Raw genomic sequence first — 17,692 nt, forward strand, 5'->3', positions numbered from 1 at the left:
TTCATGCTTTCTTTAACAAGTACGGTCTGTCTAGGCTTTTGTGACATGCTGTGCTGACTGAAAGCTGGTACTGAAGGCCATGTGCCTCTTGTCCAGGTCTACTGTCAGGATCTTCGATCTTCTCAGGACCCGGCCTGTCTTCCAGGTGTTGAAAGTCCCCACTTGTGGCCACTGTGTCGCACACCAACCACCCTACATTCTCATGGTTAACACCATCTGTGGCAACAGGACCCATGGCAGGCACTTGGGTTCCTACTCCAGTATTAGCACCCTTGGAAGACAGGGTAACTGGGAAGTTCAAATTATCCCTCCCTGCTCTTATCCCTTGAGTCCTAGCCTTCATGCAGTTGGCAAGCAAGGCTTAGTAAATGTTAGGAAATGTGCGCCTGTGAAGATTACACGGCGGGTTCACAAATCACACCATGAGATTTGTTCCATGTGGGAGGTTTATTAAGGGAAGGGGGTCGCAGAGAGACGAGCCGGAAGAGAGAGAAAGGGAGAGAGAGAGAGAGAGAGAGAGAGAGAGAGAGAGAGAGAGAGAGAGGGAGGGCTCCAGTTCTCTTATAGGGTGACCCAGGGCATGCGCAGGTAATTCCAGGTGGTCAGCAGGTGGTCTGGGTGTCTTCACAAATACCTGTAACCGGTTTGTCAGGTCCCTTGGGGCTGGTTGTAGAGGTGCCTGCTTACTGATCCCAACAGTAAAGTGAGGGCATTTGGCCATTAGCCCTTGGAAAGCATCTGTAGAAGGATGGTGTGATAACACAGGATGCTATCCTTCCTTCCTTCCTTCCTTCCTTCCTTCCTTCCTTCCTTCCTTCCTTCCTTCCTTTTTTCCTTTCTTTCTTTCTTTCTTTCTTTCTTTCTTTCTTTCTTTCTTTCTTTCTCTCTTTCTTTTTTCCTTCCTTCCTTCCTTCCTTCCTTCCTTCCTTCCTTTCTGTTTCACTTTTTAACTTTTTATTGATTCTTTGTGAATTTCACATCATGCACCCAATCCCACTCATTGCCCTGTCTCCTCATATCTGCCTCTGCCCGTGCAACCTCACTTCCTAATACACACACACACACACACACACACACACACACACACACCTCTAGTGGAAGCTGTGTTGGTCATCCTGTCAGCTCTCCTTCTCTCACACCACAGGGGCCAGCTCTCCTGCACCCACCCCAGCAGAGCCAGCTCTCCCGCCTCTTATCCCACCAGGACCAGCCCTCTTGCAGCCTACACCTACACCACCAGGACCAGCCCTTTTGCAGCCTACACCTACACCTCCAGGGCCAGCCCTCCTGCTTTGCTTTTCCTAGGTTCTATTTTAAACCCTACTGAATAGAAACTTTGAAAAAAAAAAAAAAAGAAAAAAACCCACACCTTCCTGCTTTGGAAGTCTTTTCCCAGCTCACTGATCACAATGGAGTGACATTGTCACTGACGACTTAATTACGATTCCCTGTGGGGATACTATTAAGGAAAATGATTGGAAGACAGAAAGCATTTCTTTGGATTCAATGGCAGCGCCAGAGGATGGAAGATCTAATCCTTTATAAAACAGAACTGTGTCCCTCACTCTGTCTTTCTATGGGTGATAGGTCTGCTTGCAGGGGAGGACTTTTCAGAATCCCTTTAGCTCTCTTGTTTTCCAAATAATGTACAATCGCAGGGCTACAGACTGAATCACGCAAAAGCAGAAATAGGACTAAATTTCTTTGCTACCCAAACCTCATGATGAAGTTTAGTATTTTTTTTTTAGGCTTCCTAATTTAAATGGGGGCTTTTCACCCTCATTTAGTTAGAAGAGGCAGGCGCAGACCACCAGACCCTCCTAACACCAAAGGCCCTTGCTGCTTTACACACAATGTCCCAGCCAATAACTGAGATGGTGATCCAGTGTCTATTTTGTTTTCTACCACCCTGCTTCCTCTCCACCTTTGTTCCTGGGACACAGCTCTGTGCTAATGCTGCTCTGCTCCTAAGGGCAGCCTCTCTGTAGCAGCACATCCTCCCAGTGAAGAGACAGGGAGCCAATTAACACAGCAATCCTCCCTGGATGCTTGTTAGGGCACACCCTAATCAGGAGTGACAAAGTCTAGAAATGACAAAGCCCCCAAGAAAGCCTAAGAATGCAAGGGACAGAATAGATAGAGGCAAGGCACAGCATCAGGCCTAAACTCAGTCAAGGTAAACATCTGTCCAAAGAGTACAAGAAGGGTAGGTGCAGCATCACCTCTGGAGCATTCATGAAGAGCAAGACTGATTAGTGGAGACAGGGAGGAAAAGCGATGGAGATGAAAATGGCTGGCTCAGCCATCAATCCAGGTAGACAGTCATCCTAAACTCTTAAAGTCTTTGTAGAATATTCTACCACTTTTGGACATTCTGGAGATATTTAGAATATTTAGAGACATGCCAGGGAGTTTGGAGGTCCAAACTCGTCATGACAACTTCATGCCTTCAAAAAGGTTTGCGAGTTTGGAGGATTCTGTAATCCTATGAAAGAAACGTAAAATAGTTTCCTCTCTCTTTTCCTCTTTCTCATCTTCTTTCCCTGCCTCCCTTCCTCTCTTTCTTTCTTCCTCCCTTCCTCTCTTTCTCCCTTCCCTAGAGAATCTCATTCTCTATCCCAGGCTAATTTCGAACAATTGATGCTCCTGCTTTAACTGCCTCAGCCACGCAGGTGCTGAGGTTAAAGGCTTATAACACCAAACCAGGCCCCATTTTCTTTTAATTAAAAAAAAAATTTTCTCCAAATAAGATTTGATACTGCATAAAATGTGGTAAATATTTTAAAAATTAAAACAAAAGCATGATTAGATGCCATTCCTTTCTTTTCAGTTATCTGTAAGAGATGGAAATCTGTTCTATATGTTATAGTAAAAGATCTCTATCCTTAGTTTGACATGATTTACTATCCTCTATATGTTTTGCTAATTTTATTTCATGACACTCAAATGCCTTTCAACCTTGAAAACTCCCATCAAGATTGCCTTACATGCAAGCACAACACTGCTTTTACTTGCCACAGAACTAAGAGTCTTGAATTTGGATAATCATGGGAAACATAGCTATATCAATAAAATGAAAGAAAACAAAGCATCAACTAGGTCTAGCCACCATCGGTTTAGAATTTGCAGTGTTTAACTTTGAAATGGGAGGTATGGGTTTATAAGTTCTGCCTTAATTTTTGTGGAAAACTTTTGTTAATTTTGAACTCTGTCCCAAATGCTCATCAGAGTGAGGTGAGAAAGCGGCAGGAGGAAAGACAGCGACTTTTCTGCCTCAGGGTCCCGCTCCTCAGCAGGTGCCCAGCAGGGGAAGCCTTCTCCACTCTCCCCCTTCCACTCTGGAGAGAAGTAGCATTTGCTCTCTTCTAAATCGAGAAGACCTTTCACTTCCATTTGGAATGTTAAGAATTAGGAACTTCTTTTTATCCCATGAGAGATTGTTAAATAAAAGTATAAAATGTAGTGTCCCTGGTTTTTAAAAAAAATAAACCTACTGAATTAAAATCAGTGTCAAATATTCAAGAATTTTTTTTCCTAGTGCTACACAAAAAAAAAAAAAAGTAGTGGGAGAAAAGATAGCAGGAGTTAATAATAAAGTCAGGAAACAGAACAGAGGGCCTTCGTGTCTGTCCAGAGGGACCACCATCTTTTAATATAGTCACTTAAAAATACATGCATTGCCACACTTTTCATTAGCCTTAATTTTTTCATCAATCATGCTAATTTATACAGAGGGCACTTAATAATAGCTAATTAACACTTATGACTTCTGAAATTAAAAGACCTTTGGAGAGATTACTGCTGATTGGGGAAGGTTTTTTTTTTTTTTTCCCGTTCCTCTCTTTTACAGAAGAGAGAGAGACAGCAAGGTGCATGGCTTGGGTGTGCTGTGAAGAGAACGCCTCCCTCCCTCACCAATGGCTTAGTACATGGCAATGACACTGGTTTGTGAATGTGGAATACAGGCTTTGACACCATCCTAGGGAAAATGGCCCAGATGACCATCATCTGCCACAAACTAAGTACAGAATACAAACTTTAAATACACTGAGACCTAAAGGACATTTACAAAGAGCTCAGTCAAAATCATTCTATCAATAAGCAGCAGCAACAACAACAACAACAAAAAACATGTTTTTACTCTCTTTGAGTAACATAAATTCCACACTTTACAAAATAGAAAAATTTTTAGTAAGACATGGACTGTGTAATTGTTTTACCTGCTTCTTAAGCTTCTGAGTTCACTCTCTGTGCCAAATTTACCAGCTTTGCTTAATCATACCATTTCTTTATATGTTTCTCCTTCAAATCGCGGTCCCTGTATGACTGAGTAGACTTAAAAAGTCATTAGATGGATAGGATCTCATTATGTAGTCCAAGCTGGCCTTGAACCACAGAGAGCCTCCTGCCTCAGCTTCCCAACTGCTGGATTACAGGCATGAGCCATCACTTCTGGGGAAAAAAACCAGGTATCAATTGTGTCTTTTTGATGTCTACAAAACACTCTTGATTTACTACTTGCTTTATGTGATGAGAGTGTCTGTTTTTCGTGCATATGCAAAGGCAGAGGTATAGGTAACACATACAAATACCCTGCACACGATAGTATGTACACCTGTGGTATCATGGCGCTGTGTGCACATTTATATTTGTAGATCTATCTAGGCGTAGATGCTCTTCCAAATTATTTCATCTACCAGTAGATGTCTCCCTTCCCTGATCAAAGGGTCAAATCCGAAGGCCAGCCTGAGGTTTTCACCAAACCTGGCTTTTTGTGTTGTCTTGGTTTTGTACAAATGGAGAAATCATGGTTTCCAAACAGAGGGGAGCTCAAGGTGGGGCACCCCTCATCCACGTCAGTTTTTTAAATGCCGTCTGTGCGTGGTGCAGTACTTTGGGATGAAAGGCCTCCCATTGCTCACTTACAGGGACTTCCCGGCAGATTCTCATCTCTCAGACCTTTTCATCTAATGGTCTATATGGGACCCATGCTGTGTCAAGCACTTTATCAAAGTGCTTTATCAAAGTGCTCACTTTACCAAACCTACATTGGGTTTGGAGTCCAGCTGCTGAAGTTGTGGGTTAGTACCCCTACGTAAAGGTGTGCAGTTGCACGTGGGAGTTAATAAGTAGAAACAGTAAAAGGTTTCCGAGTGGACACCGACTCCAAACGAACTTAGCAAACACGCAATGAACCTGAGATGTTTCTGGCACTGCTTGCCCTATTGCATTGTGGGGGCTTCACGGCAGCTGTGGTTTTAAACACACAAATGCAAACTTCACAACCATAGACCACTGTGCTTTGCAATACCAAGAGATGCTCTCTGAGACTCCCGGGCTCAGGTTCACCACTGTCATGCATGAGGAACCATAGTGGTTTTATACTACATACGAAGTTTCTCACCCTACAGAGGCATAATGTTTCCGTTCCATTACACAAAACTAAGGGCAAAACTATCACCTTTGCCCAAATTAGCTCACTAGCACATCCACCTCAGTGTGTAAATTTGCTTTTATCTTTAGCTAATAGTAAAACTGAAACCGTATGAAAGAGTTGTTTTAAAGTACATTTTCTTATGATTTGTTAACTGCAATCCTTCAGTTCTGTTTTGCACACCTGTGTGCCTTGAAGTAATATAAGAGTTTCTTGAGAAAAAAAAAAAATGAGGTCATGTATGAAAAAGTTTAAGAGGCCCCAGTTAAGGGGATTATGAAACCAGAAGATCTAAAGATCGATTTGGGAATACATTTGTGAATTTAAACAAATACTTGAAAATTGTCCAAATGTAGCTATTTAGGAAAATGCTGAATTTCTTTCAGGAAATCCTTCAGATTACTAAAGAAGATGGAAGACTCTTTCAAAGGTACTTATGATGTTACTTTTCATAGTGAGTGCTGTGTCAGGATTGGAACTCTAGCCTGCTAGCTGGACACCACTTATAGAATGCTGCAGCATCCATTAAAGGCCCCTTTTATAGGATGCTGCAGCACACACCAATCTCTTGTCTTTTCTGTGGTACTGGAACTATTCATTCCAGGTCATCCATTTTGTTTGCTGATGACATTTGGCACTTTTATTTGCCTGATTTGTTTTCTGGGAGCCTGACTGCTTCTGCTAACCTAGGCCTAGGCCTGGAAGCTTCTAGCCTCCATATGATCTAACCTAGGCCTAGGACATTTTCAGCCCTGAGACTTGCTGCTTAATAAGCTTAACCTTTCTGTGCTCTGGGATGGCTGGTTCAACTCAGCTGTTGTGCTTCAAACTCCTCTCCCAGCTAACTGACTCAAGCTGTCTTTTCTCTTGGCCTTGGAACTGCTCTGCTTGGCCTCAAACTAGCTCATGTAATCTGCTCTAATTCCCTGGATCCTTCTCATTCTCTGGCTCCTTCTGTCTTCACCTGAGTTCTTTCTTTTTTTCAACCTGTCTATTTATTACTGTCCAGGTAAAACTGCCTTCTTTCTCCCTCAGTACCCCTTAAATAGCTTCCTCTCTCTTCTCATGAGAGTTGGGTGTATCCTATTCTGTCAACTCTTTTCTCTTTCTCTTTCTGTCACTCAATTAGACATCACTTTCAAATATGGGTACTTCCTTTTATAAGCTAACTCTGCCTTCATTGCTTAGGATTAAAGGTGTGTACCTGCACGCCTGGACCAAGCTTTTCTTTACCTGAAACTTGCTCTATACCAGGCTGGCCTTGAACTCAGATCTGTTTGCCTCTGTCTCCCGGATTAAAGGCCTGCTTATACTCCAGCTGGATCACATAGACCTAGAAGATCTTTAGATGTGATCTCTTGCCAGTCAGACCACACAGACCTAGAAGGCCTTTGGATGTGATCTCTTGCCAGAAATGCCATGTTCTGAATTAAAATTCCTCTATAACTTCCCCCTTTCTGTTTACGCTAAAAAATTGTACACAGTTTAACTTTTATAATAGAAACAATATAAATACCACAAACTTAACTGTCCAAATGTCCTTATGAAGATCCACTCAGCCATTGATGTGGTGATTCTCCATAATAGCAGTCAAGGTTTTCCAGTCTGCTGGTCTGATGAGCAATCTGTCCCTTCTTCAGCTGGTTTGTTAAGCTGTCTCCATGCAGGAGGATGTGTTTTTTGTGTTGTCTGCCTTGCTGGTATTAAGGTGACTGGGATTTTGCCTAGTAGGCTATAATTTTCTCCAACCGTTCAAGCAACCAGCCTCGATACTCCTCACTCAGTCAGTCTTTTTAAATGTCATTATAGCAGAATACCTAACGCTGTGTACTTTAAGAGAACTTTAAGGGGTGCATGATTTTGTTTGATGGAAGGTGTCTTAGAAGGGACTCTGTTGAGGTAATAAACACCATGACCAAAAGCACTTTGAGGAGGAAGGGGTTGATTTCATTTCTCATCTCTCAGGTCATAGTCCATTGAGAGAAGCCAAGGCAAGGGACTCAGGTAAGAACCTGGGGGCAGGAACCGACACAGAGAGCATGGAGGAACCCTGTACTGGCTTGCTCCTCATGGCTTGCTCAGCATGCTTTCTTACACCACCCAGGACCATCTTCCCAGGGGAAAGCACTGCCTGCAGTGATCAGGGCCCACTCACATCAATTGTTGATCAAGAGAATGCCCCGTAGACTCACCTACACGCAAATCTTATGTTGGTGTTTACTCGGTCGAGACTCCCTTGTTCCAATGACTCCAGCCTGTGTGGAGCTGACATAAAACCAGCCAACACAGAAGGTCTGAACAACACAGTCCCAGGATCCCAGTGGGGGCTCCTTGGAGCACATCCCCAAATGGTGGAGCAGTAGAAAGAGAAACATCCATGTGAGAAGAGAACAAACAAACACATGAGGCTGCATCACTTCATAACAGCTAACTCAGGGAAAACTCAACCTCTCCCGTCAGTCTGGCCAGCTCTCTAAGATAGGTTAGCGGATCTACGATTTCACCATCTCCCGCTACCACATTCCACCATTTCAGCACTATCGCCCTCGGGACCAGCTTTTGACTCATGATCAAACCGTATCCAAACCACACTGGTTTCTCTCCTCTAAATGTTGGTCAGTGTCTTAGTTACTGGTCTATTGTTATGCAGAGACATATGACCAAGGCAACTTCTGTAAAAGAACACATTTAACTGGGGCTAGCTTACAGTTTCGTCCATACTTATCATAGTGGAAAGTAAGGCGGCAGGTTATTGGGCATGGTGCTGGAGCAGTAGCTGAGAGCTTCTGTCCTGAAACAGAAGCAGCAAGCAAGGGGTGGAAGGGACGGACTGGCACGGGCTTTTGAAACTCCCAAACGCACGCATGCTCAGTGACATACTTTCTCTTACATAGTAATAGTAGCCCACATCTTCCTCCTACAAGGCCACACCACCTAATTCTTCCTAAACAGTTGCACTAACTGGGGACCAAGCTTTGGAACAAATGAGCCTGTGGGTCCCATTGTCATTCAAACCACTTTAGTCAGTCCGGTTACCTTGAAAGAATGGTGTCTTCTTCAGTTGAGACAGCTGTGTCTACCTAAACAAGACATGCTTCTGTGCGTGTGCAGGCACGTACACACACACACACACACACACATACACTCAGATAGTGAAAATAGGAGGGAACTATTTGGGAAAAAAGAAGAAAAGGAGGTTTTCAGATGTGAGAGTAAGAAGGGAAAACGGGTGAACACTATCACAGGACTTTGTATACATGTGTGGTATGGAATTGTTAAAAGTGTAAACACTGATTTAAAAACTTGATGATGCTCATGGATTAGCAGGCATGGTTGCTCCTGTTGTTGTTGTTGTTTGTGTCTGCAGGTGGAACTCTGTGCTGGTGAGAACCTCTTCTGCCACCTCCCCAAAGCTCAAACTTGCTTTCCATGCGTTTATCTTCAGTGAGAGCAGAAGGGATCATCCCACATGGGAAACTACAACAAAGTCTCTCAGTGAGAGAGAGTGAGCATTGTGAGATGCTAAAAGCACCGAGACACATTCGCTTCTGGAGTCTAAGAACTTTCACTAATGCTGAGTTTTCATTTTTAAGAAGTGTTGTCCTACTAAGAGAGTTGATAAGCTTTGCTCTGGTCCAGCCCGTGGTAGTTCCTATTTCACTCTGGGCACTTCGGCAACGCTAACCACTTAGGACCAGTGCTGACGCACACCACCTGTAGTATGGAGTGACCTGTGTCTGCTGGGCCTCCAAGACCTTCTCCCACCCAGCTAGTCTCTTCCATTTGGAGAGACTCCTGGAAGTTACAGGAAACAAAACTAGCCTTTGGGAAAGTGAATTTACTGGGTGGCAAAACTGGCCCTCTGACAAGACAGTCGCTGTGGCTGCCAGCACAGCTTAGATTCATTTGGTGAAGCATTTTGGCGGCTAATGTACTCAACGGTTTTTCTGTTTCATAGTTCTACTCTCAGCCAAACATTGCACATGGCATATCATCATCCGAATTTAATCTGGGTCTGAAACTTCTTGAGACATTAAATAAAAAAAATCTAAAAATAAACAATTACAAGTTTTAAATTTTTATTCTTAATAATATGATAAAAGAAATCCGACATTATTCTGCCTGGGATGTTCACACTGCATGTATTTTCCGACCCATCACTGCCTAGAGAGAGCTTTTATGAAAGATGATTAGTGATAACGTCTTCCTGTGCCTAATCTACAAAGCGAAGGATCAAAAAACCAAACCAAACAAACAAACAAAAAAACAAAACAAAACAAAACAAAAAACAGGTTATGTAAGGTTTGGCCTTATTTGTGCTTTTAGAGCCACTTAAGGTCTCATCATGGAAAACAGGGACTACCATACTTGGTAATGTTTCTGCAACACAACTTACTCGTTGTGTTTCCTTCCTCAGAAATATTCCTCAAGGACGCAAGAGAGGGGACAGGAGGTGAGTGGTCGATGGCATCCCTGAGGAATCAAGCAGAAGAGAAGCAAGCAAAAGCGCCACACTTCCTCTTCTGGGTCCCGAGTCACAGGTATCAAATGGTCAGTAGAGGAAGCCACTCTGAAGGCAGTCGCTGGCTTGGAAGCCAGCTGCTGCCTCCTGCTGCCCCCAGCTCTTCGTTGCTTTTCTGGTGTGCTTTCCTCTCTCCTGCCACTGATCTGCTTTTCTTTCTTGACTGGGCAGCCTCATTCTCAGACATTACTTTGCCTTGAGATTTTCTTCCATCATGCCAAGAAGTAACAACAAAAACAAATGAGCAAAGTACAGGCCCATTTTCACCTCCCACGCAGACTGTCATCTCTCCTTCTGAACTTCCATCCAGACTGCCACCTCCCCTTCTGAGCCTCCCCGCCCCTGACTATCATCATCCTCTTTTCTTGCCAGGAGCAAACTCCCAGCCTGGCATTTCATTTTGACCATAGCCAGGCCCTGTTCAGCTTTTTCTGCTCCCTTTCCCCATCTGTGCTATCACCGACTCTCTGGTGGCCTCACCACTATATACCTGTCTTCTGGGACCATCTCTCTGCACGTGTTTGTACACAATGTCTCTGCCTGTTTGTCTTTCATGTCCATATATTCAGGTCCCAGGAACTTCTTCATTCAATCCCATGTGCTCTACCAGATCTGTTATGGATATAAGGACTATCTTATCTTTTCATTGGATTGTAGTCTCCTTTTACTGTTAAATTGTCCTTCCCCCTGCTTCCCCTCCCATGCTCTGTTTATGTGCCTGCACATCTATGCAGTTCCTCTTGGGGCCAGAAGAGAGCGTCAGATGTCCTGTAGCTGGCATTTCAGAGGGTTCCGAGCTGCCTGACATGGGTGCTGGGAATTGAACTCCAGTTGTCTGGAAGAGAACTATTTGTGCTGTTTACATCTGAACCGTCTCGTCTCGGCATCCCTGGGTTTTGTAGTTTTCTTGAAGCCTGAATTTTAAGATTCCTTGTAGACATAATGTGCTGCTCCCTGAAAGAGATAAGAAAGGTTTGGGTCTCAGCCTGATGGAAATACACGTTTTTAGAAAGATGCTATGACCTTCTCATTACCCTCCAGCACAAATAGGCTCCTCAGATGATATAGCTAAAACAGCTAGAGATTTCTGATCCATTGTCACCCAGAAGCACTATCCTATGTCCTGTACTTCTAAGCTATGCAATGTTACCAATGTTTTCTAGGACGTCAAGTTATTACATCTTCTATTTCAGATGAGTGGTTTCTTATCCATGAAAGGTTAGGCAAAGGAATTGCACCTTAAGACAACTACTTCTTTTCTCTACATTTCTGTATTTGCTCCATAAACAGTTGCCGGTGTTTTTCATTTTCTTTGTTGGTGTCTTTCTTCTTTTTCCTTCACATATCTCTTCATGGTTCTCTTTTCTCTATTCAATATCTAGAGCTGGACTTTCCAAAGCTTGGCCCCACAGCTCTGCTTTGTCTCAATCTATGCTTACTTTGCAGTAATGTCACCCCTGTCCATCACTTCAGACAGCGTGTGTAATAGTGGCACCCAGATTTATATCATTGTCCCAGATCCTTTTATACTCAGATTTGTATATCTCCTCACTTGCCTGTCTTGACTATCAGGTAGCATCTCAAATTTAACAACTTCAACACTTCTCTCTCCCTTCTGAATTTATAGTTACTGTAGTGACCACATCTCCATTTAACAGCACAACTATTTCTCTTGTCAGAAGGCAGCGAGTCACCTAGTCTCAATCAAGTTGTATGAAGTTCTACAGTCTATCTTTTTACAATGTCTTGAGTCCATATTTCCAACATCAACATTGCTATCACCATCTCTCATTTATTCAGAGACGCCATCTTTGATTACGCAGTGTTCTACAAGACATGTACTTATCTTTATTATTGGAAATGTACTATTCAGTTATAGAATTGATCCTTGTCAGTATCCTTATACCTATCTGTGCAATTATCAGTGTGTGTTTTCTCTTTATTATTGGCCTAGCAAGTCTACTCAACTCTGCCTTACCCAGCAACAGAACAGAAACCATTTGTTGAACTATTGATGAAAGGAGGACCCTATCCCACGATCTTTGTGCAACAGGAAACCAATAAAAATCTACCTGTGAAATGCAAAGAAAAACAATGATACATTTATAGTGTGAACTCTCATGAGCATTTCAGCTTAGCAACCTGTTCAGGATGGCTTTGTGCTGTCAGGTCTCTGATCTAGTTTAGTTGGGATTATTGACCAGTGAGAACACAGTGCTGTAGCTTACACTTTGTCACATTTTTAGCATCATAAATTGGAAGTTGGCAATTAAAATAAACAGCTGGAGCCCAGAACAACCCGCAAACGTGGGGCACCAGATTGTTTTGAGTTAGTTTGTGTCTGGACTTCACAGGGAACATGTGTCGCCTACCTGCTGGTGTCTTGGTATCTAGCTCAGAAGGAGCTGCCCATCACGAACCCCTGCTTCCTTGGTGCGTATGAGAAAGACGGAAAGCTGAACGAGTGTTCCTTTCTAGGAAAAGTACACTTGATGGAGATGCTTGCTCCGCTTTCTCTTCTCATTATGTGTCCTAGTCTCATGCCTTCAGTATCACCCACTGATGGAGATCCACGCACATGCACACACACGCACACACACACACACACACGCACACGCACACGCACACACAAGCACAAGCATACCCAGAGACATACGATGTATTTCAACTAATTTTAGACAGTGGAAGAAAGACACCTTTTCTTAGAGAGCAGTTGTAGCTGGTTGCCCAACAGTGGTATTCTCAAGAGCTGTCCCAGGCTTTCTGTCCATTAGATTCCAACTCTGAGGTTTGTGGTTTTCCTCTAATTTTACAACCTTTAAACGGCCATTTCAGTATATCTATTTTTCTTTCTAAAGCATTTCGTTTACTTACAACCGTAGCTGTGGTTGAAACAACCAAACAAGTATTCATAATCCATGGAGCTATAAGAACAGTTCACACTGGCTAAACCTTTACTGTGGAGCAGACTCTGCGGCACCTTATATATGTAATGTGAAATAAAATATGTGTTCATGCACAATAAAAAAATCTCATAAAGTCCCTACTAATGCTGAGTTGATAGCTGATTAAAAACAGTGTCACTTTTTTTTAAAGAAGTTTTGATAAAAAAAAATCAGCCAGCAAAGAAAACAGTTAAACAACAGATAACACAGCTAAAGCACACATGTCTTTTGATGGTCAGAGCTTTTGTTTCTTTATAAAGGTACAGATGGCAGATTGACTTAATTCTTTTATTGACTTTCCTATATTTGGAATATTGTAAAAATCTATTAATGAGCAAGACTTCACCCTCTAAGGGTCCAACCAGTGTTTTCTGTTCCTAGAAAGCCAATACCCGGGGAAGTTTGAACACATCTGGCATACTGAAACTAAGTTATAGAGCCTTCATGAAGTAAAACTTGCTAGAGGAAGCAGGTTACTGGGCGTGGGCTGTGAGGGCTTATAAAGCACCACCCGTGTCGCTTCCTGTTCTTTCTCTCCCCCTCTCCATGCTGGATGAAATATGGCCTCTCTACTTCCTGAGGGAAATGTGACCAGCAAGCTTGCTGCTCTCGACGCCATGCTTTCTCTGACAGCTGCCAAGCTGTGTAAGCTACAGAGGACTGTCGTCTTCCGAAACCATAAGCTGAAGTGAGCTAGTTTCTTGCCTGAGGCACTTTTGTCAGTGTGTGCTTACATATCTACTTTTTATTTTATACATGAAAACTAAATAACGAAGCTAGAACAATACAGCATAGTCATAAAGTCTAATTATAATGCAAAATGCTTCCAGATCTAGAGGATATAATTAATGTATATAAAGTTCTCTGGGTCTAACTGAAAGTTCATGAAATAGCAGGATAAGGAACACTGGAATTTTTAAAATTTCTCCGCTTGCATTTTGGACAGATAATGAAGAATAAAAATGTCTAAAGGGGGCTTTATATATAATCCTACTACAACTTGATACGCCAAGGTGAGTTGATATCCATGGAAGGTCTCCGTTTCTCCGAGAAAGGGAGGGAGCACAGCAGAAGGGGAGGTGAGAAGTGGGAGCTGGGAGGAGAGGAGGGAGAGGAAGCTCCGATGTAAGGTGTATAAAGTTAACTGACTAATTAATTAATTAATGAAAATAAGAAAAATGCATTATGCTTCTTAATGAAGAAATCTATACCTTCCCTATTTTGAGGATAGCCGTTCCGTAATTACGATGAATTGCTATGTAATCCTTTACTAGTACAGGTTTTTCTGCAACGTTTGATAGCATCCTGTCTCTCATTTCATGTTAAGTTTATTAATTTCAAGGGTACAAAATGATAGTTCTCAATGTGACACTATAGACGTGTGTGTTATTGCGCCATGTTGATATTTCAAGCACCTATGACTGTGCTTGTTTTTGTTTGCTTATTGTTCCTTTTTAACAGTGCCCCTATAGCAGGAGTTTAGGATGCATCAGTGGTCCTGATGTAATGACGCAGAGGCTTTTTAATATGTTAAAGCTTAGGCGTTTTAGCTAGGTAGATTCCCAGCCAGTCCTGGCACTACGTCATCGACATAGCCAGCTTTACCTCTTTGCTCTTGTTCATGTCCATCTGTTCACCTTGGTATCTCACTGGCAAGTCTCCTGTCTTTGCTTTCTCTCTCCCAGAGTCCCTTTCTCTTCCGGAAGTTCTGTCCTCGCATCCAATAGGCAAGTGAGGGAGCACGAATGTTTACAAAATCTAAGGCTGGTGATGTGCCAAAGAAATAATAATAGCAAGACTTGCCTGGTAGTTCAGCGCTTAGTTCTCTGCTGGTTTAGCAATCAACAATCGAGTATATAGAGACTTACCGTCACACAGTGTACCCCAACATGCCCCTCAAACTGTAGTGGTACATAAGTTTGAATGGATCAAATAACATTTAAAGACGAAGAGTAATGGATTTCTCTTTATGTCTTCATGTTTATGTGTTTGTGTGTGCGTAGGTCACAAGAACACCATGGCTGTCAGCCTTTGCCTTCGAATTCAGGGTCTTTCGTCAGCAGGAGTCCTGGGGTTGCGGATGTACACAATCATGTCTGGCTTTGTGAGGTTTCTCCTCAGCTCACACTTATGTAGAAAGCGTGTTTCCCACTGAGCCATCTCCCCATTCCAGGGAAGAACTGTTTTAGACTGCACAGGAAGTGACCTAATAAACCTTAGGACAGCACCGTTTACCCAGTTTCTTCTTCCACCATAGGGAGTACTGAAGGTTCATTTTTCTCCCTGTAGTGAGAGTGTTCAAACCACCTTGTTTATAAGGAATGCTGTTCCTTCCCTGGAACATATGTTAAGAATATTCATTTTTTTTCAGATCACTGATTTACATATATATTCATTAAATATATATGAAAGATTGTCAGGGAAAAATAGCAAGACAATTACACATGCATTATGCTTACAGAACACATACACACATACATACACCCACATACACAGGAAAGCTAAAAAGCAACACAGTATTAGTGTTCATTGACTCTGGGCAGTTAGATTACACATTTAAAAAAAAGGTTTTGATAATTTTCTGAAGTTGTTCTAAATTTTCTGTGATGTGTAACATTTTAATCCTGTAAAGATGCTCACATTTAGTACCTTTTCTAAATACATTACCCATGTAAATTCCCATGATTCTCTTTGGCCAACAGGATATTTGAACCCCGAGCATGAGAGGTGCCTTCTGCCTTCCTTGACAGCTCTTTCTGTCTTATAGTTCACGTTCTTAGGATACCAGACAGGGGCTTCCTGCATGCACAGAGCTGATCCAGGTCTCCTTGTCTTTGCTCACTCACCAGGCTCATCTAGGAGATGGCTTCCTCTCCCCAGCTCCCTTCTTGCCATCCCCCACTCTCTAAGCACACGCCAGAAAACTATCCTTTCCTCGTTGAGGTCTAAGTGCATTTTGTCCTGAGAAATTAAGTGATTTACACTCCTGTCTCATTCCCTTTCTAGACTGTAAGCTGAGGGAAAAAGTCCCATTTTTCAAGAATGTTCTTCTAACATAATTCAAGTAGCTAATACAGAAATTAAGTAATGTAACACTGTAAAAGACTTATAATTATCTGTGACTGTGTAAGGTGGGCAAATCCTTAGCCTAGACGGTATTTCTCCCTATTTTGGGCATGCTCGAGATACTTCTTAGGCTGAATTATTATGAATAGTTATGTTAATAGTTAGCATAGTTGAAGCACCAAGCACCAGGGTCTAACTCACTCATCTTTTGAGCGATGAACAAATAATATTAGTTGAAGATGTATGCTTGCCACTCGCCTGGGCAGTACAGTAGAGATGACCCTGGTGGTGGGGGCACAGGTGAGCTGGCCGTGAGGGCATGAACATGAGCATGGAAGAGCCTGCCCTTCCACTTATCTGCAGTGAGGTGACATGGGCAAGGATGAGATGTTCCCCCTCCCCTTGTTCCTCGCCACCTATGGCAGGTAGTAGAGCTGGCCCTGAGGTCATCAGAATGGGAGATCTGTTTCTGTCTCTCACCTACTGTTGCACTTGGGAGAGGAGGTCCTGCATCTCGCCTGAGCAGCTGTCTGTGGGTGAGCTGGCCTTGTCTGCTGTAGGGTGTTGTCGTGAGGGAGAGATTCCCCTTCCCCTCTCTTTTGCCTCACCTGGGGCAGTCAGGATTGCTGGCCCTGCGGTTATGTGAATAGAAGAACTCACCATGCTCCTCACAGCTGCAACACTTGGGAAAGCAGGCCCTGCCCCTCATGTAGGTACCGAGGCAGAGCTGGCCCTGGTTGCAGGGGTTGCCGAGGAGCCGGTCCCCAGGGTAGGAGAGTTGGGAAAGCTGGCAGGCTGAGCAGCTCAGGTACTCTCAGGCCCAGATCCGAGGCTTGAGTTGACCCACCCCAGCATCTACCCCATCAATGAACTCCTGGAGTGAGTGAGGGGCCCATCTGATCTTACAGATCCCAAACTACAGAGTGTTCATTGCACAGGGCAACAGCAGGATGTCCAAAAGGAGTCCCAGTGAGGTTCCAGTAGGGATAGAGTAACAGAAGCCAGAGGCCTTGTACCAGACCAACAAGTCATTGCAATGAACACCTATAAGCAAAGAAGTATGGACAAAAGAATATGCCATGGGACACACTACAGCCTCCACAATGAGATTTTTTTTTCTCTTTTGCAAAGGTAGAGGCAGGTATGAGCGGAGGGGGGAGATGAATGGGATTAGGGTGCATGATGAGAAACTCCCGAAGAACCAATAAAAAGTTAAAAAAAAAAAAAAAAGGAAATGTACCCTTGCCCAGTGGCTTGTGTGTTCAAGAGCAGCCATTAGCTCTTTCAGTGGCCAGCACGGAGAAAGCTGGGATGGATAAAAGAGGTGAAAGGATAGACTTTTAAAGTTCTCTTCCTAGTGAGCTTAGGAGAATATCCTTAGCCAAAACTGCTGAGTACCGATAAAATACTTTGCTGCTCTTTAAATCACCCTAATCCTGAAAGCAATTACCCGTGCTTTGATAATTGAATTGATTTCCTTCCTCACTGAGGAGCACAGGCATCAACTGGGGAACCAGAAAAAAAGTTCTTGAATATCATTAAAAATTAGTTTTTATTGAACAGCTTAGCATATATTTCAAGTGTGTTTTTAAAGCGGACTTACAACACTGAGTTAAAAATTAAGAAAAAAAATTAAACTCAGTCATGTGTGCTACCACATTATAATCCCGTAATTAAAAAGAAATGGATAATTCTGGATGCTTTTGTTTTTAATAAAGGGGAAAT

The sequence above is a fragment of the Meriones unguiculatus genome, chromosome 19, assembly GCF_030254825.1.
Source record: "Meriones unguiculatus strain TT.TT164.6M chromosome 19, Bangor_MerUng_6.1, whole genome shotgun sequence".
In the NCBI taxonomy this organism is placed as follows: Eukaryota; Metazoa; Chordata; class Mammalia; order Rodentia; family Muridae; genus Meriones; species Meriones unguiculatus.